Raw genomic sequence first — 22,653 nt, 5'->3', positions numbered from 1 at the left:
CTGGGTTCACTTCTTTCCCACAGAAAAAAAAAAAAAGATAGACTTGGGGCCTGTGAGGTGGCGCTAGAGGTAAGGTGTCTGCCTTGCAAGCGCTAGCCAAGGAAGGACCGGAGTTCAATCCCCCTATCCCCTGGTGTCCCATATGGTCCCCCCAAGCCAGGGGCAATTTCTGAGCGCTTAGCCAGGAGTAACCCCTGAGGGTCAAATGGGTGTGGTCCAAAAAAACAAAAAAAAAAAAAAAAGAGAGAGACTTAATAATGTTTGTTCTATATTTAAAAGTGAAAAAATTTGCTTCCTTTTCATGTATGTTGATTGTAGATATATTAAAAAGCATTAGATAATTCGGGACTGGAAAGATAGTTCAGTGAACAGGGTGTTTTCCTTGCATTCATTCTATTTAGTTTGAATTTCAATGCCCCATATAGTCCCCCAAGCCCTCAGGGATAATTCTTGAACATACACCAGGTATAGTCCCTGATAATTGTCAGTTCTGCTCCCCCTAAAAAAAAAGCACTAGGTGGTTCAATGACTTACTTCTTTTGAAGATGTTAAAATATCAGTATAGCTAATTTTCATGTCTGATTCAAATTAGCCCAACAATTTGGATGTCATAATAGCTAAAAAGTGCTCCAAAAGTAGTGACAGTATTACTATAAAATGTCTAAATAGACTTCCAAGGGAAACTGTATGAAAAAGAAGAATACTTTTCTGGTATTTATTACAGTGGTTGAAGATATGGTATATTTTAGCATCAGACAGTTTATGTTCAAATTCTGACCTTCATTGACACTTTATACTTACAATATTTTAATCTGGAGTGTTTAATCTTTTATAAGTTTCAGTTTTCTAACTTTTAATAGTTAGAAATCTTCACCATTCATATGAGCCATACTATCTATTCCATAGATAATGTCAAACAAAAATTAGAAAGCGCTTAGCAAAGGAACTTTCAGATAAAAAGGTTTTAATTAATATTTGTTATCAATGTTTACCTTAATATATTAATTTTAGAAAAATGTTATGTGCCACTGTTATCATGGTATTTTTGTGGGGAGCTTCCCTCCATGGTATTTGGGGGGCCATGCAATAAACCCAGGGCCTTGTAAATGAAGGCATATGCATTACCACTTGAACCACAATCCCTGGCCTGTCATCATTACTTTCAATGCATAGAGTGTAGTTCTTAAAAGAGAAAGGCACAGAGAATGAACTCTAAAAAACTTGATTCATAGAGAAGAAAATGGATGCTCAGAGATGAGGCCTGATTGAGGTGATGCTCAGATATAAAGTAAAGGTTTTGTCTTCCCTTCACTGCCTTGTGTTATTAAAATGAATGTATAATCATTTATGTCTGTATAACCCAAGGCTTCCCTTCTGTTACAAGCAGTAGTAAAATAAACATCTGAATATTAATATTAATATCTGAAAAATATGACATTTACATTATGAATTCAAACTAGCTTGCTCAACTAAGAGAAACAGAAAACATTTAGACAATTTTTTTTTGTTTTGGTTTTGGGGTCACACCTGGCAGTGCTCAGGGGTTACTCCTGGCTCTGTGCTCAGAAATCGCCCCTGGCAGACTATGGGACCATATGGGATGCTGAGAATCAAACCTGGGTTCATCCTGGCCAGCCATGTGTAAGGCAAATGCCCTATTGCTGTGCTATCACTCTGGCCCCTAAGATGAATTTTTAATTGAACAAAAATTATATTCGTTTGTAATCTAAAAAGTCATTGCTGGTGATTCTAATTAATACCAAAGCTATGGATATAATGAAACTAGACATGAGAAGAATATGGCTGTAATAGAGTCATGGGGGTTGATTTGTACATGTCAGGCTTTTTGTTTTGTTTTTGACCATGATACATACACACGTAAAAGCACACACAATAAAATCTAATATGCATACAAATAACTTGCAATGAAAAGTGTTCACCTATAGGTGGCAAACTTATACTACTGGCAGTGGCCTTGCAAACACTGTCACTGGAGATGGAGATGAAAGCAAAATTTAAAAAAAGAAAAACAAATACAAACTAATCTAACAACAGTGTTCTCATAGTGAAGATTAAATTGCTTGCCTTGCAAGTGACCAAATCCAACTTGATCCCTGGCACCTTCAGAATACCAAAAGTGACCCCTGAGCACAGAGCCAGGACCAGACCCCAACAACTGCAGTTATAGCCCCAATAGTCCATATTTATTAATAAGAAGCATAACTAATTATATGAGTCTTATATAAACTTAAAATGGGAAAAATAAACTCATGATTTCTCAAAACGCTTTATCTGAATAATCATCTGTAAAACATTCTCTGAATGGTAGCAAATGCATTTATTTGAAATAGCATCCCAGAGTCCTTACAATACAACACATACTGAGGAGAGGTCTTAAAAGAAGACATTCCTAATTTGAGTCACTTGATAATCTACTGGCCTTCTACATACAGAATCACTCAGCAACAGCTTTCATTTCACTAATGTTGTTGAGCTTGATTTCACAGAGGAGATACAAAGGGAATGGCAATCAGAATGCAGCTCTTAGGATTCTAATTTTGACTTACCATTCCATGCTGCCTAACACAAAGCAAAATGGGAACGAGTCATCTAGAACCCGGGGACTGGGTTGGATTAATGCTGGGACAGTTGTCACTCACCTAGGAGAGTCAGTTGGCTTTTTTCTAAAGAGTGTTTCTAAATAGAGTTGTTTTAATATTCCTACCTCTCATCCCAGCTAGTCCGACATGACATGGAGGCAGGAGCTTCCCAATTTACTGGCCTGAATAAAATTCTGTCAAAAACATAGGGAAGGGACCGTAGATAGCAAAGTGAGTAAAGTGCTTACCTTACATGCAGCCATTTGGGTATTGTCGTCACTATCCATATGGTCCACCAGCCGATCAAGAGTGATCTCTGAGCAGTCAGGTGTAACCCCTAAGCATCATTGGGTGTGCCCCCAGATTAAAATCAAACCAAACCAAAATAAAACATTGGGAAGATACTAATCTATTAACAAGAAAAATATCCGTGCTCGCTTCGGCAGCACATATACTAAAATTGGAACGATACAGAGAAGATTAGCATGGCCCCTGCGCAAGGATGACAAGCAAATTCTTGAAGCGTTCCATATTTAAAAAAGAAAAGAAAAATATCCTTCTACACTACAATTTTTTAATCTTAAAGTATAATTTCAGGAGCTAAAGTGATTTACAGTGGCTAGGGCATTTGCCTTACACATTACTAACCTGGGTTTAATCCTTAGCACAATATATGATCCCCTGAGCTCATCATGAGTGATTCCTATGTGCAAAACCAGGAGTATGCTCTGAGCACTGAAGGTTGTGGCTCTCCAAACAAAAACAAACAAGATATAAATTAATCTTTTAAAATGTATTTCTTGAATAGTTATCAAGTGCCTTTTAGGTTTAGAGAAAGCAAATCTATTTCAGCCTATAGTTTTCTATGTCTCCTTCCAAATCTTTTCTTAGGTTTCAAATTTATGTGAGCATGAAGGTGTGCATATGGAAACTTCTCCAATTTCTTGTTTTAATCTACCTTTTGTATTTTTACTTAACATTTTTTTACCTTAGAGATCTTTATGTGAATCTATGTCACTCAGTTTAAAGTATCACAGTATATAAACTATTCGCCTAATGAACATTACAGTTGTTTTACCTTTAATTATTACATAAAGATCACCAGTGAGATACTTTTACTCATAATTATGCACATTATATCTAATGGAGGACTTCCTAAAAAGGCAAAGCTATTAAAACAAAGCCTATTTACATTGTAAGTGATAGTAAATGTGATTTGATTGACTCCACCAAGACTGTGTCTAATTTTTTTTTCTCTTTCTATCCTTAACCTACACACTGGGCCACTTTTATTTTGTTTTTTGTTTGTTTTGTTGTTGTTTTTGTTTTTGGGCCACAATGGTAATTTTCACAGCGGCATCCTCAACCTTTTCCTTTCTTTCCTGCTCCATTTACCTTCTACCTATCATGTAAATAGCCATTTTATTATATTCATTGACTAGCTCTACCCTTCTTTAATGTTCTCAGGAGCTTAGAGCAGTACTTGCTCTACAATAAGTAATAAAAATATATTAAATTGGGGGCTGAAAAGATAGCATGGAGGTAGGATGTTTGCCTTGCATGCAGAAGGACGGTGGTTTGAATCCCGGTATCCCATGTGGTTCCCCGAGCCTGCCAGAAGTTACTTCTGAGTGTAGAGCCAGGAGTAACCCCTGAGAACTGCTGGGTTACAAAAGCAAACACATAAATTGTAATAGTCATTCATTTTCCTATTACAATTTTGAAGCCATTTAAAAAAAAAACTATGATTTTGACACAAAAACCTTTTTCGGTGTAATGTCCTATTTTGAATATAAGTCATTTTTTTCTTCACTTTTTAAAAATTATTAAACTACCATGAGATAGAGTTTTAAAAGTAATTGATAGTTGAATTTGATCATGTAATATTCCTTCACCAGTTTTCATTTCCTGCCACCAATTTCTTTAGTTGCCCTCCCAATACAACCCTGCCTCCTCCTCCTCTTCTTCTTTTCTTCTTCTTCTTTTCTTCTTCTTCATCTTTTCTTCTTCTCCTTCTTTTCTCTTCTCCTTCTTTTCTCTTCTTCTTCTTCTTCTTCTTCTTCTTCTTCTTCTTCTTCTTCTTCTTCTTCTTCTTCTTCTTCTTCTTCTTCTTCTTCTTCTTTTCTTCTTCTTTCCTCCACCTTCTCCTTCTTCTCCTGTGCCTCTTTCTCATTTTCCTCCTTTTTCTCTTTCTTCTCCTTGTCCTCCTCCTCTTCCTCCTTCTTCCTCTTCTTATCCACCTCCTCTCTTCTCCTTCCTTTTATCTTTTTTCTTCTACTTACTTCCTTTCCTCCTCCATCTTCTTTTCCTTCTTCTTCCCCTTCTCCTCTTCCTTCATCTTTACTTCTCCTACTTTTCGCCTTCTCCTTCTTCTCTTATTTTTCTTCTCCATCTTCTCTGCCTCTTCCTCCTTCATCTTTTCTTCTCCTCCTCTTCTTCCTCCTCCTTTTTCTTCTTATTCTTCTCATCCTCTGCCTCTTCTTCCTTCCCCTTCTCCTCCTTTTTATTTTCCTTCTTCTCCTCCTTCTTGAATATATTCCTATGAGAGGTATTTCTGGGTCAAATGGAAACTCAATTCCTAGTTTATGAGAAAAATCTCTATTGTTTGTTCAAAAAGGCTAAACCACCCTTTTTCCCCACAGCCATGCCAACATTGGTTATGCTTGTTCTTCCTGATATTTGCCTGTCTACATATTGAATTTCTGTTTGATTAGCATCATCTTTATAATTTGTAATGAGGATCATTTTATAATGTACATGTTGGCTTTCAATATTCCTTGAGTAAATTTCTTTCATCTCTTCCATTTTTTATGGTGTTGCTGCTTTTCCCTTGAAAATAATTTCTAAGAAGAAGAATTCAAGGGCCAGAGAGATATTACACCAGGCAAGGAGTTTGCCTTGCATACATCTGACCAAGTTTGATCTCTGACACCACATATGATCCTCTGAACCCTGTCAAGAGTATTCTCACAGAGCGAGGAGTAAGCCCAACTGAGTTTGGCATCAAGCCCCACCCCTAGATTAAAAAGGAATAAATCAGTAAAGACAATAAAAAGAAAAGCTAAAGATACAGGTGTAGAGTTGCCAGATAAATAATACAATAGATAATGCACTTGCCTTGCATATAGCAAGACCCAGATTCAATCCCTAGTATCCTATATGGTCCCAAAACACTATTAGAAGAGATTTCTATGTACAGATCCAGAAGTAAAGCCTGCGGATCACCAGGTGTGACCCCCCCAAAAAAACCATATAATTGTAGAGTACTTGCAAATCATATATCACATATATAAAATATTTTTTATAATATAGAATATAGAAAGAACTCTCAAAAGGCAACTGTAATAAAGAATCTGATCAGAAAATGCACAAAGAATAAATAGGCATCTTACCTAAGAATATAAATGGTAATAAGATATTAGATAGTATTTAACATAAGGGAACAAAATGATTATAAGACCTATCATAATGACTAAAATGAAAAATAACACAAAATGCAGTCAAGGATGTGAAAAACAGCAGTCTCTTACATATTGTCAGGGGAAAGTAAAATAGTACATTGATTATATAAAATAGTTTGACAGTTCCTTTTAAAATCAAAAGGAGACTTCCCATATAATCTTACAGCTGTGATTGTGGGCTTCTATTCCAGAGAAATGTAAAGGTGTTTGCACAAAATTTTATAGGCTAATGTTCACAATAATAACTCTAAATAACTCTAATAACTCTAAATCAAAAACCACCCAAATTCTCTTTAATGATTTAACAGACTAGCTGTGTATCACATAACATCATTCAATAATAGAAAGAATATTCACTTACATTGACATCAGGGAAATTATGCCAAACAAAACCACTAATATCAAAGGTTACATATTACGTTACTAAATATAGAATACAACTTGGTGGATTTTGATGTTTTTGGAGAAGACCTGAGTGTGCCTAGGGCTTACTTCTGGCTATATGCTGTGGGGTCACTCCTAGAGGTGCTTGGGGGACCATATGTGTAGGGTATCAAACCTCAGTCAGCTGCAGGCAAGGCTAACAGCATCCCACTGTCCTTTCTGATCCTCATTTATATAATATTTTCAAATAAAAATTTAAAGCTAAGAAACATATTACTAGTTGTCAATGTTTAGGGATAAGACAGAAAGAAGTAGATAGTTATGACTATGAATTGTAGTATTAGGAAGATTTGTAAATCTTTTTTTAGATTTTTATTATAATTTAGGTAATAGGGTTAAAAATATTGTTTAATGGTATTGATATACAAAGTTACTGCACACCAATTCATTGAAGTACCTATGACCCTCCTCCCCTATCTATTTCTATACCAATCTATTTTTTTACACACACCCAACAGTCCTATATTTTTTGTTGAGTGACATAATGGTTTCTGTGCATACTATTATCTTCCTTAGTCACCATCCATGTGCTTCTGACCCTCCACTTATGCATCTTTATTATTTTCAGTCAGCCTGTTAATTCCCTATTACTCAACCTGACACTCTCAAGTCTGTAATTGGGTGTCCAAGGTTGATCATGTGTTTACATTTTTATAGCCTTGATTTATTGTCTGTATACTACAGGTGAGTGAAATTATCTTGTATTTATCCTTCTGCCTTTAGCTTACTTTACTATAATATGCTGACAATTGGATTACTAGTAGCTGATACTATTTAATATTATGGATCTCTAATAAGGTTATCCTCTTCCTCAAATTCCATCAAAGTTGCCATGAACTTCATAACTTTATTTTTCTTGTACATATACCACAGCTTCTTTATATATATATATATATATATATATATATATATATATATATATATTCATCATAAAGAACAGTTGTTGGACATTTAGATTGCTTACATATACTGGATATTACATTAAGAATTTAGGAGCCAGAGCGATAGCACAGCAGTAGGGGATTTGCCTTGCATGAGGCTGACCCAGGACAGACCTCGGTTTGATGCCCAGCATCCTATATGGTCCTCCCAAACCAGGAGTGATTTCTAAACACATAGCCAGGAGTAACCCCTGAGAGTCACCAGATGTGGCTCCAAAACAAAACAAACAAATAAAAACAACAACAAAAAAGAACTTAATAAACCTAATGTGCATATATCTTTTCAAATTTATGTTGTTGTGTTTTGGGGGTAAATACCTAGAAATGGGATAGCTGAGTCAAATGGGAGCGTCATTGTTACTTTATCAGAAGTATACATGTTGGTTTCAGTAGAGGCTAGACAAAATGAAATTCCCACCCACTCTTATGCACACCCACACAAACTCTTTCCCCATTTTATAAATGTTTTATAAATGCCTTTCATACTGCTGTGATGTGATACCTCTATCATTTTAATTTGTGCTTCTTTGATAGTAGGTGATAATGAACACTTTGGTTGGGGGCTGACTGTCCTAGGTGTGCAAGCCAAACACCCTACCACTGCACCACTGCTCTGGCCCCAATAAACACTTTTTTTTTTTATGTGTTCTGTTACCTTCTACCAGTTCTCTTTGTAGAACTGTCTATTCATCTGAAGTCATCATTTTTGATGGTGCTATTGGTTTTTTGTTGCTGAATCCTAACATAATAATGATTATACAAAGAACTTAAATAAGCTATAATATGCTGGCAATTGGATTACTAGTAGCTGATACTATTTAATATTATGGATCTCTAATAAGGTTATCCTCTTCCTCAAATTTCCAATTAGTCGGGGCTAGAGAGATAGCACAGCAGTAGGGTGTTTGCCTTGCAAGCAGCTCATTCAGGACGGACAATGGTTCGAATCTTGGCATACAATATGGTCCCTTGAGCCTACCAGGAGTGATTTCTGAACACAGAGACAGGAGTAACACCTGAGTACTGCCGAGAGTGACCCCCCCCCCCCAAAAAAAATCCAACTAGTCAAAGCAGATGTGATTTTTTTAAAAAGTGACTATAAAAATGCATACATAATGTATTTTTTGTTCATTTGTTTTGTGGCCATACTCAACTGTGCTAGCTCAGCAATCGAACATCTCTCCTAGTAGGGCTTGGGGGAGCAAGACTTCAGGGAGCAATATGGAGAACTGAAAATAAAACTCAGGTTGGCAGTATGCAAGGCAAGCAGTCTACCAGATAAACTATTACTCTGGCCCTAATTTAATAGAAATGTAAACACAAACATATTTAGCTATAAAGAGTTTGGTTGAAAGGTCTAGCATGAGAATGTAGCTACTCATACACTTAACCTAAGAATGGTCTGTCTCCATTCAGGGACTGCTGGTTCCCTTCCATGGAGTGTAGCCTCAGGAGGGTGCACACAAAGAGGTGAGGGGAAAATGTGTCACCTTTCTAGACAGCCAATCAGTCAAATCAATCCTGCTGATCAATAGGGTGACAGTTGTCACAGCCTTACATCCATATTTAGCTATTGCTAATGCAACTTTTTCTTAGTTTGGCCAATAGATTTTTGTTTTTGTTTTTGGGTCAAATCTGGTGCTGCTCAGGAGTTACCATATTTTCCGGTGTATAAGATGACTGGGAATATAAAACGACCCCCTAATTTTACAGTTAATACATAGGTTTAGGCCTATATTCACTGTATAAGACAGAACGTTTCTGTGCTGTGTACCACAGTGAGCCAATCACAACAAGCAAAGGTTCAGAGCTTATACTGTAATAGACTTCCTCTCGAACTCTGGCCAACCTGAGCAGGCTTTTTTACAGTGTAGATTCGGTATAGAACATTGTCTAATTTGCATGCATAAAAAGCCTGCTTGGATTGGCTGAGTTAAGGAGGCGGTCCAAGCAGCCTTGCAGTGATTGGTGCAGGATCAAGTTGGAAAACTCGTTTTGTGGCAATATTCAGACAATTTTTGTTTAGCGCATATTGAAACATTTTTCGGGATATACTCGGCGTATAAGACGACCCCCAATTTTTGGTTGACTTTTTTTGTTTCAAAAGTCGTCTTATACGCCGGAAAATATGGTACTTCTGGCTCTGTGCTTTGAAATTACTCCTGGCTGGCTCAGAAGACTATATGGGATGCCAGGGACAGAACTGCTGATTGGCTGTAAGAAATGCCCTATCCACTGTACTATTGCTCTAACACCAGGCAATAGATTTTTAATTAAATAATATTTTGTTTGGGGACCATTCCCAGCAATACTCAGAGCTTACTTCTGGCTCTGTGCTCAGGGATTACTTTTGGCAAATATCAAGAGGATATAGTGCTAGAAATTGAACTCCAGTTATCAACATGAAAGGTAAGTGTCTTAGCACTGTACCATCTCTCTGGTACTGACCAATAGATTTTTTAAAATAATAATTTTTTATTTAAACATCGTGGTTATAGAAATGTTCATAGCTGGGTTTGTCATAGAATGTACACCCTTCACCAGTGCAACTTTCCCACCACCAATGTCCCCGATTTCTCTCCCACCCCTACTACCTGCCTGTATCTGGGACAGGCATCTCTCTCTCTCTCTCTCTCTCTCTCTCTCTCTCTCTCTCTCTCTCTCTCTCTCTCTCTCTCTCTCTCTCTCTCTCTCCCCTTTCTGACATTGTGGTTTGCACTATTGCCAATGAGAGGTGACATGTATCTCACTTTATCCCCTGTCAGCACTCAGTTTGATCAAAAGATTTTTTTAACCATTGTGTGTGTCAATATTAATCAATTTGTATGAAACTCTCCCCCTTTATGCTGTGCATCTCCACATGTTTCTTTCTCTTCATCATAGTAACATTCTTTTTTATTCTGCTACTTTCTATGGTATTCAGACTCACTAAATACTTTTGCAAGGTCACATCTACTATTATGAGTCCCTTGGGAAGAAAGGGCTATCTAACCATCATAATACACATCCCTTCAAGTGTATCATGCACCAAGGTTGATTTCTGCTACACTAGCTATAGGTGACCCTTGAGCAAAAAGAAAGGTTGAAGTACTGACTTTAGAACAGTGGGAAATTAAAGTATAACTTAATTTTACTAAAAGCATATGGGTGGGGCCAGAGCAGTGGCACAAGTCATGAGGCATCTGCCTTGCCCCCACTAGCCTAGGATGGACCTCAGTTCGATCCTCCTAGTCCCATATGGTTCCCCAAGCCAGGAGCGATTTCTGAGTGCATAGCCAGGAGTAACCCTTGAGCATCATCATGTGTGTCCCAAAAACAAACAAACAAAAAACAAACCAAAACAAAACAAACACCAAAAAGACCTCAAAAACTAATAGTATATGGGTGACCAGATTTCTTTTGCATACAAATGCACATCACATATTATATACCATGTAGTGTAATTTAGGAATAAAGAGAATAAGAAAATGTTATTTAAAAACATTTAAGTATTGGGCCAAAGAGATAGTACCGTGAGTAGGGCACTTGCTTTGCACACCACAAACCTGAGTTTGTTCTCTAGAAGCACTGATAGTCCTCATATCCCCTCCAGAGATGATCCCTAAGCGCAGAGCCAAGAATAAGCCTTGAGCACTACCAGATATGGCCCCAAAACTAAAACGAACAAATTCTAGTTCTGTAAAATAAATCACAGGTTATGAAATTAATCCCTGCACCATATCTTCAACCCCAGGTGGACAGGTCTAAAGAAGCAGGATAGAATTAATAAACCAAGAAGCCATGAAAGAATTATGGAGTCAGTTTGGTTGGTTTTTGCCTTGTGGTATCTAGGCAGATATGCAAACCAAAAACTGATTTTTTAAACTGATTCTTTTTTATTAAACAAATACCGATTCACCAGGAGGAAGGGGAAGGCCAAATGATACAGGTGAGCTTTTACGTATCAAAGGATAGGTTTTAAGGAAAGAGGAAGTTGGGGGAAATGTTTTTGTTTTGGGGTAACAGCTGGGTGTCATCTTACATAGGTCTATCATCCTAAAGGTTTTTATCCCCATTGTCTTTACTACATAAACTGGCTAAAGAAGAAGAGAAAGGGGAAAGGTTGAGAAAAAAGATTTGTGTGTAAGTGCACTCCTGCCATTCAAAGCCCTGTCTTTGTATAAGTTAGACAAAGCCTCTCTGAGGCACACAGGACTGAGTCATGGCCATATTTCAGCCTTGTCTTGTGCATATGAAGCATGGCCTCCTGAATCAAACCCAGAAACTCACAAGCAAGTTCAGAGGTAGAAGGCAAGGCAGGTGGAAACAAGATGAGAGGAGCAAGTTCAATTTATGCTCACTTTTATTTTGGCTCTGTCATTGACTTTGTTGTAAAGAGCAATCACTTTATGAGGGAAGGGGGGAAGAAAAAAAGAAGAAAAGAATCACTTTACCTTTAGTTGTACAAGTTTTTCCTGGGTCACAGTAAAAATTATTACGTACTTAGACGAGATTTTATGAATCCATCCTGTTAAAATTTTCTTTTTTAGTCACTATGGTAGGGGTGTTAATACTCACCTGGAAATCAGTAGGTTACTCAGTTCCAGTATGAATCCAGACAATTTTGGTTTTTGATCATGTGACAGGGAAGCATACACTATTTTTGTCCTTGTTTAATTTTTAATCATCCAGTGCAGTGGAAGTGAGTAACAGGCCAACATTTATGACCAGCTGTTGGGGGCCATGAATTCTCAAATTGAATGAGAATATTTGTTCTCTCTGTCAATTTGTAATGGGACACACCTCTCAAATTTTTTGTACTATGCAAAAACAGCACTGGGCATTTCTTATTTAGTCATCATCTTTATGAAATAGTCTGATTATTGAAACTAGAAACACTTGACAAATCACTGGCCACATTCTGGTGACATATTGCTGCTGCTTATTCATGAAACTGGAGGTTAAGACTCTATTTCTAGGATGTAAACTATGGAAAACCTCCACATAAAGCACCAGTGTTGGACAGAATATCACACAGACAATTTCCAACTAAAATGCTGGTTATTAGAAGTCATGTGGAGTCAGGAGTTGCCATGGAATCCATTTGTTTCTAAACTCCTCCTGCTGGAATAGTTTCTCATTATCATTTCTTTTTATGTGTGTGAGAGAGAGAAAGAGAGAGAGGGAAATAAAGAGAAAAACAAAAGAGGAGGGAATGAAAGAGAAGAGACAGGATAGAGAATTATAGAACTATGCTATAATTTCAATGCACATAAGATCCTAAAATAGAGAAGAAATTAATTTTACAAGAGGGTTAATATTAGTTTTAACACATTTATATTATTGTTTTATTTCATTTATTTTTTGCTTTTCTTTCGTTTTTTAATTTTGGGATCACACATAGTAATGCTTAGCAATTATTCCTAGATCTGTACTCAGGAACTACTACTGGAAGGCTTGAGGCATCATATGGTATGTTAGGGATCAAACTCAGATTGGGTAGGCCACATGCAAAGCAAGCACCCTACTTGCTGTACTATGCTCCAGCCCAAATTTTTGACTAATTTAAAGTAAAAAAAAAAAAAAAAAAGGATTCTTTTCTGTAATTTCTGTGCTTATACAGGGAAAATACGGGCTCACTATATGACATTTTATTTTGGAGCCACACTCAGCAGTGCTCAGGGGCTACTCCGGATTCTACACTCAAAAATTATTCCTGACAGACTCAGGGGAACCATATAGGATTCCAGGATCAAACCCGGCTCATCAAAATGCAAGACAAATTCCCTACAGACTGTATTATCTTTCCAGTCCCTATTATATGTCATTCATCTTCAAAAGTAAATTATTGGATCTCCTGTAATTTAAATAAAAACCAAAGCAAATCTAAGTCATGTTGAGCTGAACATTTGTAGTACACTTATTCCCCCCCCCCTTTGGTTTTTGGGTCACACCCGGCAGCGCTCAGGGGTTACTCCTGGCTCTATGCTCAGAAATCGCTCCTGGCAGGCTCAGGGGACACCATATGGGATGCTGGGATTCGAACTACCGTCCTTCTGCCCCATCTCCAGATTATCTCTCTGGCCCCATTTTCCTCTCTTTTACCCTTTGGGGGGTCCACACTCAGTGGTGCACATGATGCTCAGGTTCTGGCCTCCGAAATCGCTCCTGGCTCAGGGGACCATACGGGATGCAAGGGATCAAACCAGGGTTTGTCCATGGTCTGCCATGTGCAAGGCAAATGCCCTACTGTGCTACCATTTTGGCCCCTATCCTATGTATTTTTATTTAGTTTCTTCACCAGACCACTAGAGCTTTTCCTTCAATAAAATTGTTGCCAGAATGAATCTATCCCTAGTTTCTTTTAGGTTATGTGTCTAAATCATGCAAAGCAACTGTATGGAATTTGTTAAAACTTATGTTGTTTTTGTGACCAAGTCCTCATATGTTTATAACTAATATATAAAAACAGGGCAAATATCAGTGTGGATCAAGTGACTTTCAAAACATAGAAACACCATAAATAAACCACTATTTTAACATATGAACAAAACAATTGATTATAATTAGTCATAATATCTGTTGGATTAAGACACATTAAAATTATCTTTGCATATTTATCTTTTTTATGTTATGCATTAAAGCACATAAGTATAACATTTTGCATATAAAGGGAAAGTGTTAGGTTATTAGATAACTCCAGGATTTTAACTCTGTCATTCTGACTATTTTCATCCCTAGTGAACTCTCCTGCCAGAGTTCAAGGAACCCATGCGTGCATAAAAGCCAGATCCCAACTCTTCCTCCTGCCCAAGGAAGGTCCTTAACCCATTTCAGAATCAAAAGGGACTCAACTCAAGTGTTTCTGGAATAAAACATAGGAGGAAACATCCAAAGGGCATTTGAAAAGATGTTCAACATCCATAACAAAAGAAAGTTTAAAAGTAATTAAAATATTTTTAATTTAAGTGAATTTAAAAAAGTAAACCTGTGAGACTGAAAGGAGAAAGTGCTTCATTTTAGTCAACTACCTCTTCTGGAGGGAGAGATTTGGCACTGTCAGGAGTACAAGTCTAATTTTTTTTTTGACCTAGAAACTGCTTTTGGGAATCTCTCCCTGTATCCAGTAAATAAAACTTATGTACAGTGTTACTTGTTTTTTCACTGATAGTGAAAAATCTATCACTGATTTCTTAGTGATAGTCATGGAAAACAACCTAAAGGATCTCAATGAGTGGCAGGTTAAGTGACTGATACTCATATATATTCTTCAAAGAGAACTTGAGACTGATATTTAGGAAAGCAAGGATGAAGAGGCAGTCATAGGAAAATTTCAAAATCAAGATGCAGGGTGGTAGGTTAAGCTAAAGGATTGCTTGAATTTTCATAAAGCTAATTTCAATGAGAAATAAAATACTTATTTAGTATTAGGCTCAAAATAGCAGTCCAAACATGAATTTCCTTGGTCTGCATACAATGCATTTGAAAATTGGATGACAGTTAATAATCTAAGTGAGGCAAAAAACTGAAGTAGGTAAAATGTTAAGAAATGCCAGTCACCCACTCAGTATGTATGTTCTATTCCAGCATTAGGGGAGCCTCTTGTTTAATTAAGCCTTAACTTAAACAAAGAGGAGGGACTCTGGGATAGGAGAACTGATGGATAGTCAATTTCAGATTGGCTGCAGACTGGTGCTGTGACTCATGGAAACACTTCCTTCCTCTTTTCTCAAGATTTCCTATAGAGGTTTAGAGTGCAGCACTGTGAAAATGAGCATCAAGCATCCCCATCCAGGAACAGCACTGACTTAGTCTTTCATGGCAATAAGCACAGTACCTAGGTGTCATCAAAGGTTTAGGGACCTATGGAAGCCTTTTATTTATTTTACAATCAGAAGAAAATTCATATCTAATGGTAAACTTGGTCTGAATTACACTCACTTTTTTTTTTTTACCAACACAATTATTTGTTTGAGTTGAGGTTTGTTTTTTTGTTTGCTTGCTTTTTTTTTTTATGAAACCTGGTGATTTTTATCAAACTTAGTTTTGGCTCTCAATTTAAGAGTTACTCCAGATAGTGCTCAGAAGGAGACCTTATGGAATACAGGGGATTGAATCTGACTTGGCCTCATGCAAGGCAAGTGCCTTACCCACTGTACCATCATTGCAGCCTTAAATATAATTTCTAATAATTTTGTGTAGAGAAAGGAAGCCAAAGTAGAGTATCCCGAAGTGGAAGAGCACTCATCTGCCATCTAGGTAGCATAGGCCTACTGACCTAGCAGGGCTCCTTCCTCTGAGATCAGCGCCCTCTTTATTCTATATTCTTCCATCACACACTGATAGAACCCTTTAAACTTATTCTGACAATATGAGGGAACAGTGTCAAGGTCAGTAAAAAGATTTATGCTTAAATGCCTCTCCGCTGTTTACAACATTTCCCTACCCTGGTCAGTTGCTTCAAGACACTTTGGCCTCTCCCCTGTGGTATAACTAGAAGGCTAGAACCTTGTAGGAAGAGAGACAGAGAGCATGCCTATGTCCTGAGATCCAACTCCCTGATAATAGGTAAGATGGCTCAGGTCACTGACTTCCTTTCCTTCATCCTGAAGCATCCATCAACTTTCTTAAAGGGAGGCAGGGATAAAGCATCTTCAGATAACACCCCCCACGATAAACATATGATGACATAATCCTAAAATCCTGATGTCAGCCCCAAATTCTGGACCTCAATTAAAAATAGTCTCTTCAGTCTTTTCCATCCTTAGGGTATCCTAAAACAAGCTGCAGAAGAGCAGAGGAAAGTACATTTCTCTGATCTGAAGCAGCAATATAATCTGAGCATTTGTACGGAGGCAATTTCCTGGGTCCCATCCCAGATCTACTTAATCTTAAACTCTAGAAGAGTTTGACTCCTGGTAATTAGAGGTCAGCAATCTACATTTTATTTTATTTTATTTTTTATTATTATTTTAATTATGACAACAAAGATGCAAAGAAAGAGGACAGGGTAAAGTTACAGTGGAAGCCCAATCACCCATAAACAGGATTCTCAGTAGTCCCATCGATGATATCCCAGCCTTGAACTTTCAGCCAAAGAACATTAAGAAAAACAAAACTGAATCCATGTACAATACAATTACTTTGTCCCTCAAATCCCCAGTTGTAGTAATATTATTTCTTAGCAGCACACCATATAATCTAAAGATATTAGACTTATGTAACTCTTTAAACATTGAGGGCAAAGTACATTTATCTAGTTCCATGCACATGCTTACTAGTTTAAGTTAACCTCAAAAGTTTTAGTGGGTTGTTTTTCTTAAGGATTGGAGTCAAGGGAACATAGTAAAAAACGATATTAAAGTGGCATTTGTTTGCATAGGCCCACCAAAACATAAGGGACATGGAAAGGCAAATTATGGTCTAAATACATGGAGACCCTACCCCTGAAGTTTCCTGACACAGGACTGACTCTAGGCTCCAGGCAAACTAGTTTGTCCAATTCAAGTCATCGTCTGTAGTAGCAATACACCTCCATTCCTCACATAGTCTCTATTGTTGGTATCATGCTTCTGTATTAAAGATCCTGGAGTCTGCATATCCCATATTGCAGTCAGGATGGTGCAGAGCATGCTCTCGTTTCACCTCACATTTAAGGGGCAATAGAGAGAACCATGTCCTGTAGAGCAGGTCATTGTTGTTGTCAAGTCTTCTCAGTGTAAACGGAAGTGTCTTTTTAGGAGGTCGATGTCAGACTCTTGGTAATGTCTTTACTGGTAGAGGAAGCAATCTACATTTTAAAAGCTTCCCACTTCCCTTGGGCCAGAGAGATAGCACAGCTGTAGGGCATTAGCCTTGCACGTAGCTGATAGAACAGATGGTGGTTTGAATCTCCACATCCCATATAGTTACCTGTGCCTGCCTGGAGCAACGTTTGAGTGCAGAGCCAGGAGTAACCCTTGAGCGCCACCAGGTGTGACCCCCCAAACCAAAAAAACAAATAAACAAAAGCTTCCCACTTCCCTTTCCCCAGGCAAAGTGCCTTGAGCGCTCCAGATCCTCAGGCACAGAGTTGGATGTAAGGTTACCCAGGTTTTCAAGGGCAGTTTCCTCTATTCCCTCAAAGTCCAAGGGCAGAGTGGAGAAAGGGTTCAAGCAGTAATGTGCCTCAAAGGAGAGAGGTACTTCCCTGGATCCTAGGGTGACACTAAGGCTGTCCTGGCCCTGAAGATTCTTAGGCAAAGCTCTGGGTTTGGAGGAGCAATGATTTCAAGCCCCAGGTTTCAGGGCAGCTTTCCACAAAAGCCAAAACAAGCCTGTGCCTCTAGTTCTAAATTTACTTTAGGCTGGTTCCTCTTCTCAGACTCAAGCTGGGTTTCTCCCAATCCATTCCCACCCCTTTTATAGAAACCCGTTTTCCAAACCCAAGAGGGATTCCAAAAGCAAGGTAACCAGAAAGTCTATAAAGAGACAGAACTATTCTTCTATCCAGGCCATTGAACCTCATTGGTACCTGGCACTGGATGCAAACTGGATGCAAACTTGAGGTTCAAGGAAGTGGAAACACCAGCGCCCTAAACTAAAAGTTCTCAAAACCAGAGAGGAGAGTACCTCCCACTAGACTTGTCCTCATTTTCTTTACTAAGTACTATATTCAGCCCCTTCAGAAGTACCCACCCTCTCTAATTTGCCCCTCATTCTGCCTCCAGAGTTCAGGCCTTGTGGCAAGTTCAAAAGTCACCTAAATCTTGATTTGGCTTGAAAATTTGAAAGCCATTTAGAAATCAAGCCTTGCCTGTGAGTCAGTAAAGTGAAGACTGATAAAGTTAAAAGAAAAGTATTTCCACTTCTCTGCTCTACCCACCTATGTCACCAGCAGTCAGAGAAATGCCTGATTAGAGCAGGTCACTCCTAACCTCAGCGCAGGAATTGTAAGTTCGACACCTTTTCCTCACAAAAAGAATTTCAGGAGAAGGTGAAATGGTAGAACAAGATAGTTTTTACTGAAATCTACTTAGAATGGTGTGAAGTGAGGAAAACAAAAAATGGTGTTAAGCAGAGAACACAGGTTTCTCCAGAGTGGAAATAGCAAAGGAACATAGACAGGAAAAGCAAGCAAGATATGTGTTTAGGGAAATACACTGGCATGATGAGCCGCCAGGAATGGCTTTGGGAAGACCTTTATACAATTCTTTCAAATGTTTTTTTTCTCGAGCTTTGCTACAAAAAAAAGTTAATCTGGGCTTTATCACAAAGAAGTGTTATAATATCAATGATCTTCTCATATGGTCATCTGTCCCTTGTACTGCTTATTGCCTTATAATTTTATATTCTCTGTAGCTTCTCCTTTCTGAGGAGTCCACCCTTCTTTTGGTGGGCGCTTGGATTTCTAGAAGCATCTGGGTACCAGTTTCTTCCCTCCAAAGAGTTTTGGATTTGTATTTCCAATATGGTAATCAGGTTTTTCAGCTGCTGCTTCAGGGCTAGATAATTGTTAAGTTTTATTATTTACTCAAAGCACCCAGTGCCCCGCCTACTATCTGCATACAATAAGGTGTTTTGACTTTTAAGGTGAAGTCCCAACTGTAAACAGTGAATATTTGTTTTTGTTTTTGTTTTTTTGTTTTTTGTTTTTGTTTTTTGGTTTTGGGGCCATACCCCTTTGACGCTCAGGGGTTACTCCTGGCTATGAGCTCAGAAATCGCTCCTGGCTTGGGGAGGACAATATGGGACGCCGGGGGATCGAACCACGGTCCGTCCTATGCTAGCGCTTGCAAGGCAGATACCTTACCTCTAGCGCCACCTTCCCGGCCCCAACAGTGAATATTTGAATAATTCAACCTTTTGGGACGGAGTGTGGTGGGATTAGAACAATATCTGGGGGTCCTCAGGGCTTACTCCACACTGTGCTCAAGTATCACTCCTGGCATGATCTTATAGACCATATGTGGATCTACCCCAGGTGGCTACATGCAAGCACCTTACCCTGAATCTTTCCCATCCCCTTTTAAGTGAAACACAATTTAAGAAACATTTATTTCTCAGTAACTAATTCAAGGTTACATTTTAGAGTGTGTTTTCAACACATTCTGGAAAATGCAGAACCTTCAGAAAGAAAAAAAAATAACAGAGAAGACTCGTTTACGGTCCTCACTCTTACTTTTAAAGTTAAGACAATTTTTCTTCACTTAATCATTGATGCAATTTCTTTTTGTTTTCTTTGAGGGGGGAGAAGAAACTCCTAAGATAGGTTTTTTCCTAGGGGGTCGAGACAGAGAGAGAGAGAGAGAGAGAGAGAGAGAGAGAGAGAGAGAGAGAGAGAGAGAGAGAGAGAGACAGAGACAGAGACAGAGACACAGAGACACAGAGACGAAATGCTTTGTACTTTTCAAACTACCTGATCAAATTTGACACTTTTAGAGAAATTAAATGTAGTCCTGCTTGGGACGACTTCCTTCTATCCTGAAAGAGATCCCATCAGCAAGTTGCAATGACTTTCCATTACTGCTTCTACATCACAACGTGCAAAAAAAAATTAAAAAATAAAAAAGGAGCTAGAGTTGGAATCAATTCACTAATATACACGGGAGAAGAAAAAGGTCAGTATTTCCCTAGTTATTTAATTTCCCAAAATTTTCCTTCTCACTGGTGAGGAGTGATCATCTAGACTGAATACGACACTCTGAGATGTTTCAGAGGCTCATCTTCAGATGTTGTATCTTGATGATAAATATATCTTTTATTCTGACTTTGTTCATGGATTACAATTTGTACGACGCCTTGTATACTATTGTGTATATACAATGTGTCGCTGTGCTTTGAGTCTCGTGCAGTCTGTAAAACCACAAAATGCATCGTGGGGGCGGGAAGAGGAGGGATGAAATCGCTCTAAATTTAAATCAGAGACTCAAGAACCGAGAGAGAGAGAGAGAGAGAGAGAGAGAGAGAGAGAGAGAGAGAGAGAGAGAGAGAGAGAGAGAGAGAGAGAGAGAGAGAGAGAGAGAGAGAGAGAGAGAACTCTGCTATAAGCCAAGTGTTGGTGTGGGAAGACAGAAGGGAAATAGGATATTGGTGAAATCGCTCTAAATTTAAATCAGAGACTCAAGAACTTGAGAGAGAGTGAGAGTGAGACAGAATGAGAGACAGAGACAGAGAGAAGAGAGAGTAAGAGACAGAGACACACACACAGAGAGAGAGAAATTGGCTGAGGCAGAGAACAAATTTGCCAGGAGCAGGAACCGGAGCCTGCAGCGTGGAAACGCGGTGGGGCGATTTGCACTGGCTTTCCGCGGGGCGTTCACTTAATCTTTCGTGACCCAATGGTTCACCCGCTCGGGTCCGGACTGGCCCAAAGGAGGGAGGGTCTGGCCGCCCTCCCAGGCTCCCCACTGGTCGCTTGGGGCGTGATCAACGCGGGGGCTTCTGCACACCAGGGCGCGCTCGGTTGGCTAGTTCGGGGCTAAGCTGCCTTGCAGTAGGACCTGGGACCTCTGATGGTGGCGACCTGCCGGGTGCACGGACTGTAGCTCCACTGCGGGGTCCAAGGCTCCGAGGTGGATGAGATTCCTACCAAGGGCCCAACGCCTCTCCCCTACCCTGCTGTTTGCCCCCCTGGGCTGGGAGAAGAGGGTGTTTGTTTACGGATCGGCTCCGGTTTCTTCCCCCCAGAGGATGCGTTCCTGGGCCGCGTAGCTGGTTCCAAAGGTCGCTGGTTCCATGTAAGGTACCTGCGCAAGGAGAACACTTTGGTGGTGTTCCAAGATCACGAGCGCTTGTCTCTGTCCTTTCTGGGGCTCTCTTTCCATGGCAAACCGGGGGGAGAATTAACCTGAGCTTCAGAAACCATTTAGAATGGGTTAGAACACGCGGGAGGCCACAGAGGGCCATTGGGCTCTAGCTGAGGCTGGCTGGGCGACCGTGCGGGAATTGCGGGCTCTAGCTGGTGCCTGGGCGGGCCAGCGAGGAGCCAATATCCAGCTCCATCCCCGGTTCAAAGATTAGAAAAACAGGTGTAGCGTCGCCACGCTAATGTATTCTCGGTAAACCCATCTCTGGTTGTGTCCCGAGGACTATTCCAGCTTGTCACCACATGGCCACTCATGCACTTTGTTTATTAAACATCGACTTCACTCAGCGACAACTGTGTTTCAATGGGACGCTGGAGCAGCCTTCCGGCACACCAATCAATGCACAACAACGGTTTATTGGCTCAGTTTTCTCCTGAAGGCAAAATGCTGCATTTCTTCCTCGATATATGTATCTTGTATGAAGAATTAGCTGGGCTCCACCCGATCCCCACCCCGCATCATCCCTGTTTAGGCATTGCTTCAGACCCCAGAATTATATTAATATCTCTCTCTGCCTCTCTCTCTCTCTCTCTCTCTCTCTCTCTCTCTCTCTCTCTCTCTCTCTCTCTCTCCCTCCCTCCCTCCGCCCTCCCGCCCCCCCACCTCTGTGCTGGGGATCAAATCCAAGGCCTCGCACATGCAAGGCAGGCACTTTAGCACGTATCTATATTCAGTACCTCTGGAGAGAGCGATTTAAAAACAACCACCGATTTAACTGAAATCCCTTCTAGAACACTGGAGGAATAGACAAGGGCTTCTTGGCCCTAAAGAGTCATCCAGGGTTCTATTTTACCCCTAAAAAAACTTCCCACTTTTGGGAGAGCAGGTGGAGAGGATGTGAAAGAGTATGAAAGTAGTTCAGACACACCCCTTCTCTTTACATGTAGTAGTTAAGTTTTCCTTATGTGGTTTTTCTGAATTCTTGTGAATAAGGGAACCCAGCATTTTGCCCCTCTCTTGTTTAAGTCCACGGGGGAGGGTGAGGAGACAAGAAAGGCAACTCATGGGCTGAGATCATTCTTTTCAAGAGGTCTGTGTTCAGTCCCCAGTACCTCGTGGTCCTTCCAACACCCCTTCTGTACAAAACTACATCTGATGAGGAGAATCTGGTCTCTGACAGGTCTCTAAGTGGCTGTACCCTGTGGGGTGAGCTTGACTGAACCTCTATATGAAACCCCCTAGCTGGATTCTGGGTTTAAAACACCTATAAAATCTCCCCATCTCATTCCAGTCTTCCTTTTTGTCCAGAATGTTCATCTTCTCTTGCCAGGTGTTTCCCAGATGTATAAATAGCCCCAGAAGTTCTTCTTGGCATTATGCAAGCCTACTGCCATCGGGTGGCAGATATCCATATTTTTAAACAAAAGTCCTGAATATCAGC

The 22,653-nt window shown here is 39.5% G+C and overlaps 1 non-coding gene across 1 annotated transcript; it reads left to right on the top strand.

Annotated features, from left to right (window-relative positions):
- Window positions 1-3,030: 3,030 nt before the first annotated feature.
- On the top strand, window positions 3,031-3,137 carry LOC126008366 (U6 spliceosomal RNA). The gene has a single exon (XR_007495699.1). It is a non-coding gene; the product is annotated as a U6 spliceosomal RNA (small nuclear RNA).
- The last annotated feature ends 19,516 nt before the right edge of the window (window positions 3,138-22,653 follow it).

This window comes from Suncus etruscus, chromosome 4, assembly GCF_024139225.1.
Source record: "Suncus etruscus isolate mSunEtr1 chromosome 4, mSunEtr1.pri.cur, whole genome shotgun sequence".
Classification (NCBI taxonomy): Eukaryota; Metazoa; Chordata; class Mammalia; order Eulipotyphla; family Soricidae; genus Suncus; species Suncus etruscus.
Note: the sequence above shows the minus strand (reverse complement) of the source record. Positions and strands in the feature narration are given on the sequence as shown.